Consider the following 16,621-nt stretch of genomic DNA (forward strand, 5'->3'; position numbering starts at 1 on the left):
CAGCTGGGATAGTCTCCAGCACCCCCTTAGTGAGGATAAAGCAGTTCAGAAAATGAAATGGAAAAAAATGGCATTATAAACTATGCTTTATATCTATTTTTTTGCTTTCTACTTATTATTTTTTTAAAAAACTTAACTTATTAACTACCATAGCATTGTCCAATTGCTGCTAACCTTCCCAGTCAAATTAGATTGGTCGCCTATCGCCTTCAGTGTCAGCTGATAAGTTAAAAATGTAAACACATTTTTAAAACATTAAAAATCCCCTTCTTTTCCAAAGCTGTAAAAAATGTCAATTTCCAATAAAATCACATTGGATTTCCAATGGAAAACATCCCTAGTATTGACATTTTTTAAAGTGTTGTAACTTGGATCATGCTTTTGTATATCAGAACGGCCAGTTTCATATCCAAGAGTTTTGTACATTGACATTTTCTTATAGTAGAAACTTTTCTCCCATAGCGATCTCCTTAATTTAAATTTTTTAAAGCGTAGTTGACGTTGGCTGGCCATCTGCACGTCTTCAATCTCTGCAAACACACGGAAACCCCCCATAATGAGCTCCCCTTGTTTGTCGCCATCTTCACCTCCCGTCATTCATATTGACACACACTTATTCATATTTGAGTCTTTGGCTAATTGAAAACGGAGAAACAAACAAACGTCTCGTTTAGTTCGGACTTCCATTGCCGTCAATGGGGGCCACATTAAAAAAATCCATTAAAATTGGACTTTCAATTATTATTTTTCCATGAGACGTCGATGGCTTCCCGCTGAACTCTCTGCCGGTTTTACGGGATCCTCCCTCGGGCTGACCTGGGCGTACTAATCTAGATTTGAACCAGCTCTCTTATGGGAACTGATTGAATTTACCTGGAGATAAAATGGCAGAGAACATATCTGATGCACCTTCTGGTAGGCCTGCACTCCATCATCACTTCAATGGAAATTTAGTCTTCTTAACCCATTCTCTGCCATATGTGTCCAATCTGGTTTGCCCGGGAGGCACGGCAGAAACCATCTTTTGATCCCTGAAGGCTTTTTTTATTTTTTATATTTGAATTTTATTAAGGATAGCCCCTTTAGATTAACCATCTCATTCTCCTGGAAGTCCTAAAACACAATAAATACAAATATAATACAAGTACATTCTTACAACAAGAAGTTAAAAAAACAAAACATAAATAATGTATTTTTGTACAATTTTTTTGTATTTTTCTGATTTTGCAAGATTTTTTAAAAACCTTTTTATTGGTGCTTTTTCTTTAAACCCCTTTAATGCCTGAACCCCTTGGAAATAGTACAAAATTACATGTTATTTACTTGTTGTAAATCGTTTTTATTTTTTGATTATGTATTTTTTTATGTTGTTAATTCTTCACTTTATGTTAATTATACTTGTTTAATGACAACAATAACGCTGAATTTAATATACGTATTTAAAAATATAAAACTTTTTTCCGCATCATTTTGCTGTGCCAGGGATCCAGCCAATCACAGACGACGTAATGACTCGTGACGTAACGCAGCCAATCACGGCATTGACTGTAGGAGTTGAGTGACGCTAATGCTAACTTGCTAAGGTGGACGCCACACGTCCACTTCACAAACCAAAATTACAAACAATTGCGGCTATTTTAAGTTTAAGCAATGGCTATCGTAATATGTGCAAAAAGAAGAAGAAGCAGTGAATCGGGGGATCATCTTTACTTTTTCGATTGTAAAAGCTATACTTTGCAAAACGTGCAGCGAGGCTAAAGTTGGAAGCGAGTTTCGCAATAGAGATCTACACAAACTAATTGCAAGCCTCAAGCTGATCATTCAGCAGAAACATCGTGACAAATAAGGTAAGATTTAAGTCAGATCTGTTCATATTCTAATGATATTTATTAAGATGTTTTATTTATGGATATGAATCATTACATTTGAGGATCATGACATTATTAATACACCTGTAAGGTTGAATGCTTGCCAGGCGCTTTGCTGATGTGTGGCCATAGTGAGTATTGCATGTGTGCCTATACGGTATTGATAAGCTCCCCCAATAGTCGATATATCGTTCAAAAACCGATTTTTTTTGCCCAAAATGACCCATACAAAAATTGGATTTGAAGAAAATCCTGTTTATATTCAATGGCTTCCATCATGATATATTTTAAAGGGGATAAAAGTTGTTTTTAAAATGCTAAACCCACAAAAACATTAAAAACTGCAAAAAGAGCCCCCAAAACAAAAAAAAAAATCAGGAATAAAACTATCATAATCAATAACAGTAATCAAATTTAGTACTGGAATTGTATAGTTAAACAGCATTTTTAAAATGTTGTAAAAATAGTTTAACACAGTTTTTGCCCAAAAACTACATTTTGCCCAAAACAACAAAAATCCTCTTAAAAACATCCCGGATTGAACAAGCAACCCCACCCCTTTTCCGTCAAAACTCATAGGACATATGGTGCCATCAAGGGTTAAAAAAGATGAGCGAGTTGTAACTGCACGTAAAAGGCCATAAAATTATATTCTGCAAAAACGTGGGTGCGTGCGCTGACACATGACTAACAGCTGTTGTCCTTTGGTCGCTCGTTGAACCCCGAACTCTCCTCGCCGCTCTTTGGTAGCGCCACTAAAACGTACCGTGGCCACTTATGCGTGGACCAAAACAGACTCGACAACGCGGTGCGTTCAGGTGCCACTTGTGTTTGCAATAACGGTTTTATAGGCCCCTCAAAAGTGCTCTCATGTCTCGTGCGCATTATTTTTTGGATCTGTATTTGTACTATCTCGTTTTTTTACACAAAATATGGCTGTCTTGAAAAAAACTATTATTCTGTCCCCCGAAATAACCTTTTTGTGAAGTAAAGACAACAATGACTTGCATTTTTTATAGAATTAAGAGACTTTAAGTTTAAGCAATGGTCAAACTGTTTTAAGAACATTATTTTGTGTAAAAAGAGTGTTTTAAAGAAAACTATTTTAAATCAGGCGGCACGGTGGAAGAGTGGTTAGCAAATTGGGCTCGCAGCTTTGGGGTCTCGGGTTCAAATCCAGGTTAGTCCACTTGTGTGGAGTTTTTGCATTTTTCCTGGGCCTGTGTGGGGTTTCTCAGATGGGATAGGCTCCGGCACCCCTGTGACCCTAGTGAGAATAATGTAGTTCAGAAAATGAATTAATTAAATTTAAACAAAAAAAAAGCACAAACATGTGCTTATATGATAAAATAAAACATAATTTGTACATAATTTTCTGAAATTCAAATAAAAAAAAACTTTTTTAACCAAAATATGCCAAATACGCAATACGTTTTCTTTAAAAATCTAATCTTAGAGGACTTTTTTGTCAAAACCTAATAATTTTTCATTCTTTATTTTCCCTTATTAATTCATGTGTTAATTTTAAAGATCTAAAACGACTTAAAAAATAAGTTTTGATTATGTATTCTTGAACAATATATACTTAAAAAAATAAGCAGATCATATACAAAATATATGTCAAAATATGCCAAAACAGGCAAAATTATTCATGATATTTTCATAATTATATCCATTTTACCCCAAATCTAAATTCCCGTCAGCCCTAAAAATGACATCCAAAAACATAGCGAGTACGGCGCCACCTTCCGTTCCCTTTTAAAACACTTTGTTGGCACCGCCATTTTAATTTCTCATTTTTTTTCCAGAATGTTTTTTTTTTCGCGCAGAATCCCTCTGAGCCTCCATCTTTGATTTTCCTAAATGTCGTTAAACCTCGGCAATATTTGAAACCTTATTGACGGATAGACGGCGGGATTTAGCCCAAGCGCGTTCGCACCTGGGAGTTAACGGGACGCGTTCGAATCCCGGGATCACCGCGACGCGCCGACAGATGGCCCGTGGCGCAAAGCGAAAAGAAAATATACGTTTCCAAATCTCCGGGAAAAAAAGAGGCCGCTTTTCTCACTCTCTAAAAAAAAAAGTCAGCCGTCTATAGAAAATGACTCTTGAGACGCAGTGACGCCATTTTGGCTCAGCTGTTGACCCGCCGGCACGTCCTGATAACGCCTTTTGTTTCTTTCCTTTTCCTGCCATTGAAAGCCGTCAAGAATAGTCACGTTGCCTTTACGTCATATTTTCACTCTCAGAATTTAGACATGATACAAATCTCCACTTTTTTTTAGACAAATAGCTTCTCTGAAAACCCAAATTTTACATTTTTGCAGAATTTAATTACAGTGGTACCTTGAGATATGAGCTTAATGCGTTCCAGGACTAAGCTTGTATGTCAAATTACTTGTAACTAAAATGAACCCATAGAAATGAACTAAAAACTAATTAATTTGTTCCAACCCTCTGAAAAAAAAACACTAAAAACAGGATATTGGATTGGAAAAACATTACAGTGGTACCTTGAGATATGAGCTTAATGCGTTCCAGGACTAAGCTCGTATGTCAAATTACTTGTAACTAAAATGAACCCATAGAAATGAACTAAAAACTAATTAATTTGTTCCAACCCTCTGAAAAAAACACCAAAAACAGGATATTAGACTGGAAAAACATTTTTATTTGTTTTAATTTGCCATTTTTTTAACAAAGTAACAAATAACTAGTGGTTTAATAGTAGTAAAATGTGTTTAATATTATTAAAATTAGACAGATTTTTGCTTTTTGCACGGCAACGCGCTGGTAACATAACATTTTTTTTTAAATGAACTTGGATTATGATCCAGACACACTCAAAAATAAATTTAATTTAACTTTACCCTAAACTTAATTCTAATTTTGTCATAAATTTTGATACATTTCTTCTCCCGGGTTGACTGTATTTGCCCCGTTTGGTATTTTTGAGATACTCTATAAATTGATTGCTGCATTGCGGATTTTGAAAGGGCGTTGCCTTCAGTTAGACAAATTCTAAAAGGAAGTCATGTGAGCAGTACAACCAGGAAGTGTGTCCGTAACTGTCTAGTATTCACCAAGTCACTGGGTGCAATAATAACATGAGATACACATTACGCAGGTATCAAGACTGATATTTTAATGCTCGAGCACAAGACCTTCAATCCCCCTTAACAACTATTGGGATGTGCTGACATGATAAACACTACAAAAACATCTATCAACGCATCTGGCCAATCAGAGCATGCTTAAAAGGTAAGATGGCAACGCCAATTGAGCCATAGGAGGCACAAGTAAGTGAGTTTTTTCACATTTTTTGCAAGGTAGGGTTTATTTTTTTTCTTGAATTTCATTCATAGACGTCAAAATTAATTTTGCTTAACGTTTTATGTGTTTATCTTTTCTGTAGTTTTAAATAAATGAACTTATCGGCCGCATTTTCTTCAGTTTTGTGCATGTCAAGTCTAATTTGTGCGCATATAAGCCGTACCCTTGATGCAGTCATTTTTTTTTTTGTTACAAATACGGCTTATATGCGAGAAAATCGGTAAGCATAAAAAAATGCACTGGAGGGAAATGTAAAATAAGTAAGGAGTTTCCAGCTTGTATAAATCAAGTATACTGATTTCTGTTGTTGCTAGGACAGAAAACTGCTTTGTCAACTCTAATTTAATACCGTCAATTCAGTCATCATTTTTAGTTTTTTTTTCCAAATACGGCTTATATGCGAGAACGATTCAGTCATCAATATTTTTTTGTTTCAAATACGTCTTATATGCGAGAAAATACTATACTAAGTCACACTTGAGTATTCGTGGCAGATCCAGCTAAACTATTAGAAAAAAAGTGCGACTTATAGTCCGGAAATACGGCACAATAATTTTTTTTTTGTCAAAAATGCATTTTTTTTTAAATTCTTTGACTTCTTAATGGATCGTGTTGTTTTTTTTGGCTTCGCATTTCCTAAACAATGACGGATGATATCGATCCGTCATCGTCTAGATTTTGTTGACGGGTGGCGCACCTGTATTCTTCTCCATTTTGTTTTTATCGGCGGACAGCCGGATTGAGAAGAAGAGAAAGTGGCGCTTTAATTACCGCTGCCGCTACTGGTTCAAATATTAATGGGGCACAGAGTGTTGCATGCTCATTTCTGTTGATTTTTAATTAGCGCTAATTCATTTCGCGCAAAAGCATGTTGATGCCTGCGCCGTAGATATTAGAGAAGAGATGTTTTGCTCTCATTTCCCCCGGACCGGACCGGCAAAAAAATAAAAAAATAGGACGACCGGTCGAAAACAATCACGTGCGACAGACGCCGGCCTATTAGCACGCTCGTCGTTAGCGCTCTGGCAATTAGCTCGCTGGCCACGACGATTAGCGACCTGGAGACAAAAGCGAGGCAATTCGGGTAGATTTGGCTGAATACAAGATGCTACTGTTTGGTGGATTTTTTTTTTTTTACCCATAATGCCACAGTGTGTGTGGATAAGTCATTATTGTTGGAAAGTTGGTCAAAAAAAGTCAAAAAAAGTCAAAAAAATTGGAAAGACATTAAAAAGATATGGAAAAAATATTTAAAAAAATTTCAATAAAAATTATATCTGATTTGAGAGGAACCAGATGTTTTTTGAAGAATTTAATTTGATTTTTTTTTGTATATTCTAAGCATGTCATTTTGCTTAAAACCAAAATGTTTACTGTTAAAAAGGTAGGTTTTCAGATTTTTTGGGTGAAAATTGGGTTTAAAATAACAAACAAAAGGAAAAAGTTTTATTTTTGGCCCCGCCTCTAAAAAAAAATAACTCAAGAATTAGGTTGCCTAAAAATAGCATTTAAGGATTAGATTGCCTTTTATATTTACTGCAAAATTATTTTGTTTCAATTTACTTATTTTGGGAAACCAAAAAATATATTATTTTTCAACTTTCACAAACACACTTTTTTAAAGAATGAAAATATGTACTTCTGAAGTTATACAAGTATTTTTGCAGTAATTTGTACAGTAAGAAAAATGCTTATTCATTACAACCCCCCAAAAACTTCTATTTCAAGCAATAAATTCTATTCTTTTTGTACTTTTTGATCACAACATCATGTGATTTTTTACTCAAAAATATCCTTAAATTAAAAAAAAAAGTACTTTTACTCCCCACTAATTTTTCTCAAAAAAATATCTGCTTCCAATGTCCCCGGCAACTAACGTCATCACATATCCGCCTATGCCCCCCCCCCCCAAAAAAAACTTCTATTTCAAGCAATAAAATATATCTTTTTGTACTTTTTGACCATAACATCATGTGATTTTTCCGCAAAAATATCCTTGTATTTAAAAAAAAAGTACTTTTACTCCCCAATAATTTCTCTAAAAAATATCTGCTTCCAATGTCCCCGGCAACTAACGTCATCACAGTTCACCCTTTTCCCTCCAAAAATATATTTCCTCAAAATTTTGAAGAATTTAGCCTGTATCAAAACATGGCCATCCCGAAAACCTGTTTTTTATTGCAGTGGGCCAAAAAGGAATGAAGCCGGCGACTGTTTTTTGGTCCACACTAGCATAAATAAAGCATGCGGCAACATCTGGTCTTGGCGTCGCGGCGAGCGTTTTAATGCCACGCGTCGGCTCACGCTTCCTTTTAGCGCGGAATAATCAACCACCTTTGGGGAATTCAAAAGCCTCCCGTCGCCGCCGCCGCCGTCTCGCTCGCCTCTTCATTTTCCCGTCCTCCCTCCCTTTACGCCGTCACCCCATTTAGCCAGACTTTCTTTCTTACTTAGTTGATTTTAAATTTTTACACCCCAGGGAAGGCGGGTATGTGTGTCTGTCAACATGGGCCGCAATTAAAATTCATGTAAGCGGCCCGGACAAGGCCCAAATGGAAAAAGTTGTACGTTTTTGTCTCGTCTCGTAGGCGCGGTGGCGTTGTAATTAAGCGCATCAATTAAACACGTGGAGAGAACTTTTGCGGGAAGTTTAGATTTTAAATTTCAGGGCTTGTATCGAGTTGTAAAGTTAAGAAAGCAAACTATCAATTTTCAAAATTTCATTGATTGACAGAATTTGGTGGATTGAAAAAAGTCTTAAAGTCGAAACAAAGCAGTTTTCTGTCCTAGCAACATGAATAAGTATACTTGATGTATACTTGCTGGAAACCCCTCAGTTAGCTTATGTTTCCCTCTAGTGCATTTGTGTCAAAGTGGCGGCCCGGGGGGCCAAATTTGGCCCGCCGCATCATTTGGTGTGGCCCGGGAAAGTAAATGATGAGTGCCAATTTTCTGTTTTAGGATCAAATTTAAACGTAGAGTATAGATATATATTAAATTTCCTGATTTCCTCCTTTTAAATCAATTATTGTCATTTTTTAATCAATTTTTTCCTGTTTTTAGTTCAAAAATCATTTTGTAAAATCTAAAAATATGTCTAAAAAAGCTAAAATAAACATTGTTTTAGATCTATTAAAAAAACTGAATATTCAGGGATTTTAATCCAGTTTTTTAAATCCATTTATAAAAAAAAAAAATCTAAAATGGTCCGGCCCACATGAAATCGAGTTGAGAACTTGCATTTTTTTTGCTTACCGACTTTTCTCGCATATAAGCCGTATTTTTAACAAAAAAAAAAACTGACTGAATCAAGAGTACGGCTTATATGCGCACAAATTAGACTTGCCATTCACAAAAATGCAAACTGAACAAGACGAAACGCCATAACGCAAGAAAATGCCTCCAATAAGGTCATTTATTTCAAAAATAAAGCAAAGATAATCAAATAAACCGCAAAACAAGACTTATTTTGACATCTATGAATGAAATCCAAGAAAATAATAAACCATATCTCGCATCAAACATGAAAAAACTCACTTACAAAAATTCTTACAATGTTTATCAATGGCCGCTAAGTTCGAATGCATGAAATCCAATCTGTTTTTTTTTACGACGTGATCCACGCCGCCCTTCCCGCCCCCTTTAAGTGCTCCAGAATGATGTGCAGAGTCGCTTGTATATTTTCCCACCGACATTGATGGGCCGCGTCTCTGCCTTTGATTGCATTAAATGCCATTATTGCTATTACGCCCATTATTTCGGCTAACGAGGGAAATAAGGCCTGGCTTTTCCTCAGCCGGACTTTCGGCACGGAAATAAACAAGTTTAAAAAAATAGGAAGAAAATTGAATTAGACTAAAAGCAATCTCTAATAAATGGGCCTCCTCCATGAAACCTCGCTCGCCGCAATGAAATTAGCAGGAACCGATGCCAGGGATTGGTATCGCCTTGGGAACGTGCTAGCGGTTAGCGGCTAGCTAGCTTGTGGAAAAAAAAACATGTAAAGCATTCAACAAGTTGTGTAATAGCTGGAGGTGTGCAAAAAAGAAGGATGTTTTGGGGTTATATTGACATACAGTACAGTAGGATGTGTTATTCTTTTTGGGCCAATCAGGTTTCAGTCTGGAGTTGTTGCTATGCCGGTCTAATCTGCTCGGATATGGTGATGTCTGTGAATTTATGTGGTTGAGACCGCGTTTGCCGCAATTAAATTAGCAGGAACTGATGTCAGGGATCGGCATTAGCTTGGGAACGTGCTAGCGGCTAGCGGCTAGCTAGCTTGTAAAAAAACATGCAAAAAGTTCGACTCGTTCCTGAAAAAATGCGCTTTTTTCTCGAAAATACCGGTTTATTTCCTTGAAAAATAATGTACTCAATTTTTTAAACATTTCATGACCAAAAAAGTACTTTTTCTACCCAACTTTTTTATTTATTAATAAAAGTTTCACCTAAAATGGACCGTAAACTCAAAAAATACTAGAAAGCGCCATCTATTTTTCCCTAGCAACAACCTTTACCCATAACAGTAAAAAATAATATATATATAACATAACCAAATAATTTTTTTTTTAAAAATACAACATTTTGCCCCACAAAATATTGCCTAAAAATATAAACACCAATTTTAATCAATACCAAACTGTCATAGTACATTTCTATTATAAATATTTGATAGTCAAGGCCATTTTATTTTCTTACTATCGATCATATCCAATATAAACTAATCAAATCAATCTGAATGATCCTTTTATTTACTTTATTTAAAAAAAAATGCTTGCCTCTCCCAATCAAAATCATTTAAAAAGTTAATCTCCGCTCTAATGCCAGCGCCACCTGTTGCCGCAGTTCACTTCCTCCACTCGTCCGAATGAATTCTTGCCTTTTCCAACAGCATTTGAGGGGGATTTTTAGCGCTTATCACAAAATTCCATCAACGTCCTCGTGGGACTTTTATTGTGACCACGTCAATAGACTTTGTCGTGCCTCACATAATGTCCATATTGTGTCTTGGGGACGAATCGGGGTCACGTCGTCCGACCTATCGCCCCGATAATCAGCCGCCTGTTGTTTTGGGAGTCCATTCATTCAACACCAAACTCGAAAATAAAACCTTGGGAATGACAGTACACTTGACTTAACAGGAAACCAGTATTACTACTACTACTATTACTACCGTATTTTCACGACTATAAGGCGCACTTAAAAGGCTTAAATTTTCTCCAAAATAGACAGTGCGCCTTATAATCCAGTGCGCCTTATATATGGGAAAAACTGAAAACCAAAAAGGAAAAACCACCACTGTCGAATATTAAAAAAACACAAACGCCTGAACTGAAACAATACTGGTAAATATGCAGATCAGCCATCTTAGTTTACAAAATCTACCATCATATAGCTCCTCCCCCACTGCAAGATTTGATACAAAAAAATCCAAAACATTAACAATGGCTGGCTCTAGAGGTGACTGTAAAGTAGTGAGTGCTTCATACCTGGAAGTCAATAGCAATTACCGTATTTTCACCACTATAAGGCGCACTTAAAAGTCTAAAATTTTCTCCAAAAATAGACAGTGCGCCTTATAATACAGTGCGCCTTATAATACAGTGCGCCTTATAATACAGTGCGCCTTATAATACAGTGCAGTGCGCCTTATAATACAGTGCAGTGCGCCTTATATATGGAAAAAATGTCATCCATTGAGGGTGCGCCTTATAATGCGGTGCGCCTTATAGTCGTGAAAATACGGTACTACGACTACCCATTCCATTGTTTCCAGTCCTCCCAGTTCCAATGGATTGGATGTCTATGGGCGTCAATGGCAGTCAGTCAACGTGGAACCAATTGGTGGGATCTCATTTTCCCAACTGGCGATCAAGATGGCGCCAAGAGCGCCCGTATTGGAATCGAGTAAACCAGCTTAGACGCGCTTTCGCCCGCCTGACGCTGCCAAAATGCCAGGAGAGCAGGCGGCCGGTCCCGGCCTCCGACGCGCCAACCCTTCCCCCGCGGGCCCACCTCGGCCCACCCGCCGCCGCACTATCGGCCCACGCAGAACGCGCCCTCGGGCATCCCAGCCGACGTTAGCCAATGTCGGCGATTTCATTTGAGGGAAGATGTTGCACAACTCTACTGTTGTCGCAAGAGAAATTCTTAGGTGGATATCGACTAGGGCTGGCTCTAGAGGTGACTGTGTAAGTTCCCTTCCAAAAGAGTGCTAAATTAGCTTCTCTTCATACCTAGAAGTCAATGACAATTAGCATATGTGAACTCCCTTCTGGCTCTTCGACACGTATACACATACAATATACACATCTACATATACACACATACATATATACACATATACATATGTACACATATACATATGTACACATACATATGTACACATACATATGTACACATACATATGTACACATATACATATACACATATTTAAACATACATATATACATATATACACATACATATTTATACACACATATATACACATACACGTATACACGTATACACGTATACACGTATACACGTATACACGTATACACGTATACACGTATACACGTATACACGTATACACGTATACACGTATACACGTATACACGTATACACATATACACATATACACATATACACATATACACATATACATATATACATATATACATATATTCATATACTCGTATACATATGCACATACACATATACACATATACACATATACACATATACACATATACACATATACACATATACACATATACATATATACATATATACATATATTCATACACTCGTATACATATGCACATACACATATACACATTCACAAATATACATATATTCATATACACACACTTCTATACATATATATATATTCATATACTCATATACACATTCACAAATATACATATATTCATATACACACACTTCTATACATATACACTTATACACATATACACATACACTTCTATACATGAGTATATATTCATATACTCATATACACATATACATATACACATACACGTATACATATACACATACATATACACATATACACACACATATACACATACACAAATATATTTATACACTTATACACATACACAAATATACATATATTCATATACACACACTTATATACATCAAAAATAATATCATATAAATCAAACTTAAACTTAAATAGTCGGCCAAGAGATCCTAGTGAGGATAAGCGCTTCTTAGCACAACCAACGAATGAAGATATTAATGCATTTGAGTGATTCTTTTTACATCTCACCACTAGAAGGAGCCCACACAAGCAAACTTTGAGAATGACTTGTCTATACAATAGAAACGCTAAGACGTATTCTACATGAACAAACAGAGGATGTCATGTCGGAGGATCAAGCGGCCATCTTGGCTCCAGGTTGTCGAACAAAAGCAGTTTTGTGAAAGGAAAGCGAAGACGTCTCTACTTTTTCAGACACGCCAATCAAAAAAAAAAAGATTTTAAACCCCCCTCCAAAACTCCCTCCTTACCCCCCCAGTCTCAATTTTTTTGGGTCTTAATTTTGTCCAGACGGCAGCCGAGCTGCTCCCAGATCAGCTACTGTTGACTCAGCGTGTTGACACTTGAATTTGGGGGCAAAGTCCTTCTGCCAAATGTTGATTTTTCGGGCTGGTGGCAAGCTGTGGGTTCAAATGGAGCCCTTTTTTTTGCACCTCCCGAAACATCATTATGGGATGCCAATCATTCGGCTGTTTATTGGAGATTTACTGTACTTTACATGACAATCAATGGAAAAGCACCCCCCGGGCGGACCCCCCATTCTAAATCCAGTCAACAGGGAAGTGCCTTGCAATACTGTCAAATCTGTAAAACAAAGAAGGGCATCATATATCGTTCAGTCTGTCATAGTTGGGAAAATATTGGCATTCAGAAATATGTATTTTATATTATAACCATAGTTAGCTAAGTTAGACGGAAAATTAAGGAGGAATATTTTTAGTAATATTTTTGTGGTCTTTTATGTGGATTTATTTAAAAAATATAATATATTTATTATATATATTTATATTTATTGAAATTTATAAAATATTTTCAGTAAATTAGGTAATTTTTTTGCATTTTATATTAATTTAAAATACCAATAATTAATATATTATAAGATAATTAAATACTATTTTGTTGCATTATTTTTTTCACCTGCAAATATATATATATATTTTTTTTTACTTAGTTTTTATTTTTTTGGTGGATAAACTATTGTGATTTTCACTGTTATATTACAACTATTATTGTTATTTCCTCTAAAATATTTATATTTTTAAATTATAATTGTCAATCGTAACATATGAAATATATTTATGGTCCGTTACAAGGATTTATAAAAAAATATTATATATTTATTATTTATATATTTAGATGTATTAAATTTTATGAAATATTTTCAGTACATTAGGTAATTTTTTGCATTACATATTAATTTAAAATACCAATGATAAATATATTATAAGATAATTAAATACCATTTTGTTGCATTATTTTTTTTCACCAGCAAATATATTTTTTTATGTTTTTATTTATTTGGATGATAAATTATTGTCATTTTCACTGTTATTATTGCAACTATTATTATTATTTTCTCAAATATTTTGATTTTGAAGTTATAATTGTCAATCATAACAAACATAAAATATCTTTATTTAAAAATAGAATTAGGGATGTTTTTATTTAATTTAAGAAGCATAGTCTTAGTATTAAAATATATTTATGTATTCAGATTTTTCTCTAACAAACACAAAGCCATTCTTTTAGTTCCCAACATTAATAATAATAAATCATCCCTTCCTACTCATTATAATCATAAAAACAATCCCAAATAATATTTGTCCCAGCTAATACATTTCATTTGATTTATTCCCCATCATTTCCCAACCTTCTTTATTTTCCATTATACTGCTTTAATATATAAAATCTCCCCAAGTGAGATGAATAAAGTTCTATCAAGACAATATTACGTATTATAAAAAATAAATGAAAGTTATGCGACATCCTCCTCATAGCGTTCCATTAAAAAGCAATTAAAACCAACTATTGCATTAAAACCAACTTCTTCTGTAAATGCGTTCATTAAGCGTTATTAGTACATGCCTGTTTATTATTAGCCGCTTAAATTAGCCTCCATTTGCAATCCACCCCCCCTTAATCAATTCTGACACGTACTATTCACACAATATAAATTGTTATTTGTTCACTAAAACTCTCAAATATTTCCTCACGCCAACATTTCGGCAGGTGCCGCATTTTGGGTAAATAGCGTTCCGCTAGGCGTACGCTAAACGTGGCCAAGCTAGCGTCTTTTGGGGGCCCGGCGTCTCCCACTAGGCCACCGCGGGGAGCGTACAACTGTTGCGAGTGGGCGGCGCATCTGTTCACCGAGACAGCCGGGGGGGTGACGGAGTGGGGGTTGGAGACGGGTGGGCGCCGGAATGGGCTAACTGGCGCTATGCTAATCGCTGCTCTGGTACGTAGCGGCTCGGGCCTTGACGGGTGCCAATGTCGTCAGATCCTGGTTGTTGGTTTTGTAATTGGGGGTGCATTAGGCGCGTGTCGGTCGTACGTTTCTATGCTATTGATGCGCCATATGTACGGGGAGTGTTAGCATGGGTGTTTAGCAACAAGGGGATCATTTGAGGACGTTGAAATGTAGCGGTGTTAGCGTGTTTGTGTGCTTTAGTTGATTCTAGATGTATTTCGATAGGAAAAATTGGTCGATTGATTGGTCTTTTAATTGGAGTGGTTTGTATTGAAAGTATTGTGTTTAGTCGTATTGATTTGGGGGGTTTGTACTGCCCTCTGGTGGCAATTGCGTATATCAGACTCCTACGAAGACAGTCTACTTACAAAATGTATTGGTTTCAGAACTTTTTTCGTAACTTGACTATTTGGTAAGTAGAGTAGTACTTTATATGTAAATTCCGTAATTTGTTCCATTGTCCTCAAGAAAGTACCAACTTAAAACTTTAAAAAATGATCAGTTTCTCGATTTTGTATGAAAAATGCGAGAAACAGACAAAAAATATTAGAAAAGGATTTATTGATGTAATAAAATTTATAACAAGCATGCAAAAACGTACTATTTATGCAGTAGTACAGTACAATAAGGAAGAAGCTAACGTTAGCATACGAACACATGCCCATAAACACATCTAAATAAACTTGAAATGAAGAATTTACATAAACACTGCATTAAATACAACAAAGGATTTCGTAACCTGAAAATTTCGTACGTAGAATTATTCATAAGTAGAGGTATGACTGTACAAAGTTGAAAATAATATTTGCATGATCTAAATTGTTACAATTTGACTAATCTTATATTCAAAACCCATAAGTTTTCCCTCATGTGAGATATCACTTCTTGACCTCCTATAATAAAACAATTCTCCCCAAATATGTAATTTTTTTCTGCCTATTTGGTGGAATACATAGTCCAAAAACTTACGATTATTTGCCAGAAAAGTAAAACCTTGCTTTGGTCTAAAACTCAAACAAAAAAGAACAGGAAAAACTCTCCCTAACTTCCAAATAACTTACCATAACTTCAAAACAAAACTTTCTATCCATCCCTCCATCACGAGATGACTCACAATAATTTCGCCTAAGCAAATATCAAAGACCTCGCCGAGTATTTGGAATTCCACCGGCATTCCCAAACAGATTATCGCCTTGGCTTTTTTTCTAGCCTCGAGGCATTTCCACCGGCATGGTTTTACTCCCAGTCGGCTTGGACACGGAAGGTGCGAATCCAATCGAGTGCCTGGCGTAGAGGGGTGGGGGAACCCGAGCTGACCACGTTTAGCGACGGGTTCCGCGTGGAAGGTAGGCGTAGGGCGGGCCAAACGCTCCGAGGATGAAGAAGGATGGTAGCTAATCCTCCACATGTGGCATCTTGTTTTTTGTTGTTGTTGTTTAAGGAAAGCCAACTGGAGCCGTCTTTTTGGACGCCAGGACAGCGGCGCCCCGAAGCCAAAGCACATAGTGTGAAATGAGAAGCTCAAGCCCGGATGTGCTTTTGTTTATCGGGAAAGTGCACTCCAAGTCAAGCTTGGCAGCAACGGGCGGACCCCCCGTTTTTTTTCTCCGATTCGGTAAGTCACCGCTACGTCGCCGGACAAAAAAACGGACTTTTCGGAACACAAAAAACTAAGAATTCTTTTTAAAAAGCCACTTGGCTCATGGTAGTATAATCTCGGTAATGCAAAAGTGGCAAAGGTCGGACTAAAAGTTGGAAAATAACCCCCTTCTCCTACGGTTGGGGGAGGAACGATGTTAGAATTAAGCTTTGAGTGGCGGCAAAGTTCGGAGATGGACCATCCGTGACCGTGAGGAGATCAGAAGAACGTTTTTTGGATGAGGGAGGCGGTTAGGGAATTATCAT

The 16,621-nt window shown here is 36.4% G+C and overlaps 1 long non-coding RNA gene across 1 annotated transcript; it reads left to right on the plus strand.

The window, feature by feature from the left end:
- Positions 1 to 1,558: 1,558 nt before the first annotated feature.
- Positions 1,559 to 16,326, plus strand: LOC144199906 (uncharacterized). The gene is made up of 3 exons (XR_013327002.1): positions 1,559 to 1,847; positions 4,996 to 5,129; positions 16,158 to 16,326. It is a non-coding gene; the product is annotated as an uncharacterized LOC144199906 (long non-coding RNA).
- Positions 16,327 to 16,621: the final 295 nt, after the last annotated feature.

This window comes from Stigmatopora nigra, chromosome 7 (assembly GCF_051989575.1).
Source record: "Stigmatopora nigra isolate UIUO_SnigA chromosome 7, RoL_Snig_1.1, whole genome shotgun sequence".
Taxonomy (NCBI): domain Eukaryota; kingdom Metazoa; phylum Chordata; class Actinopteri; order Syngnathiformes; family Syngnathidae; genus Stigmatopora; species Stigmatopora nigra.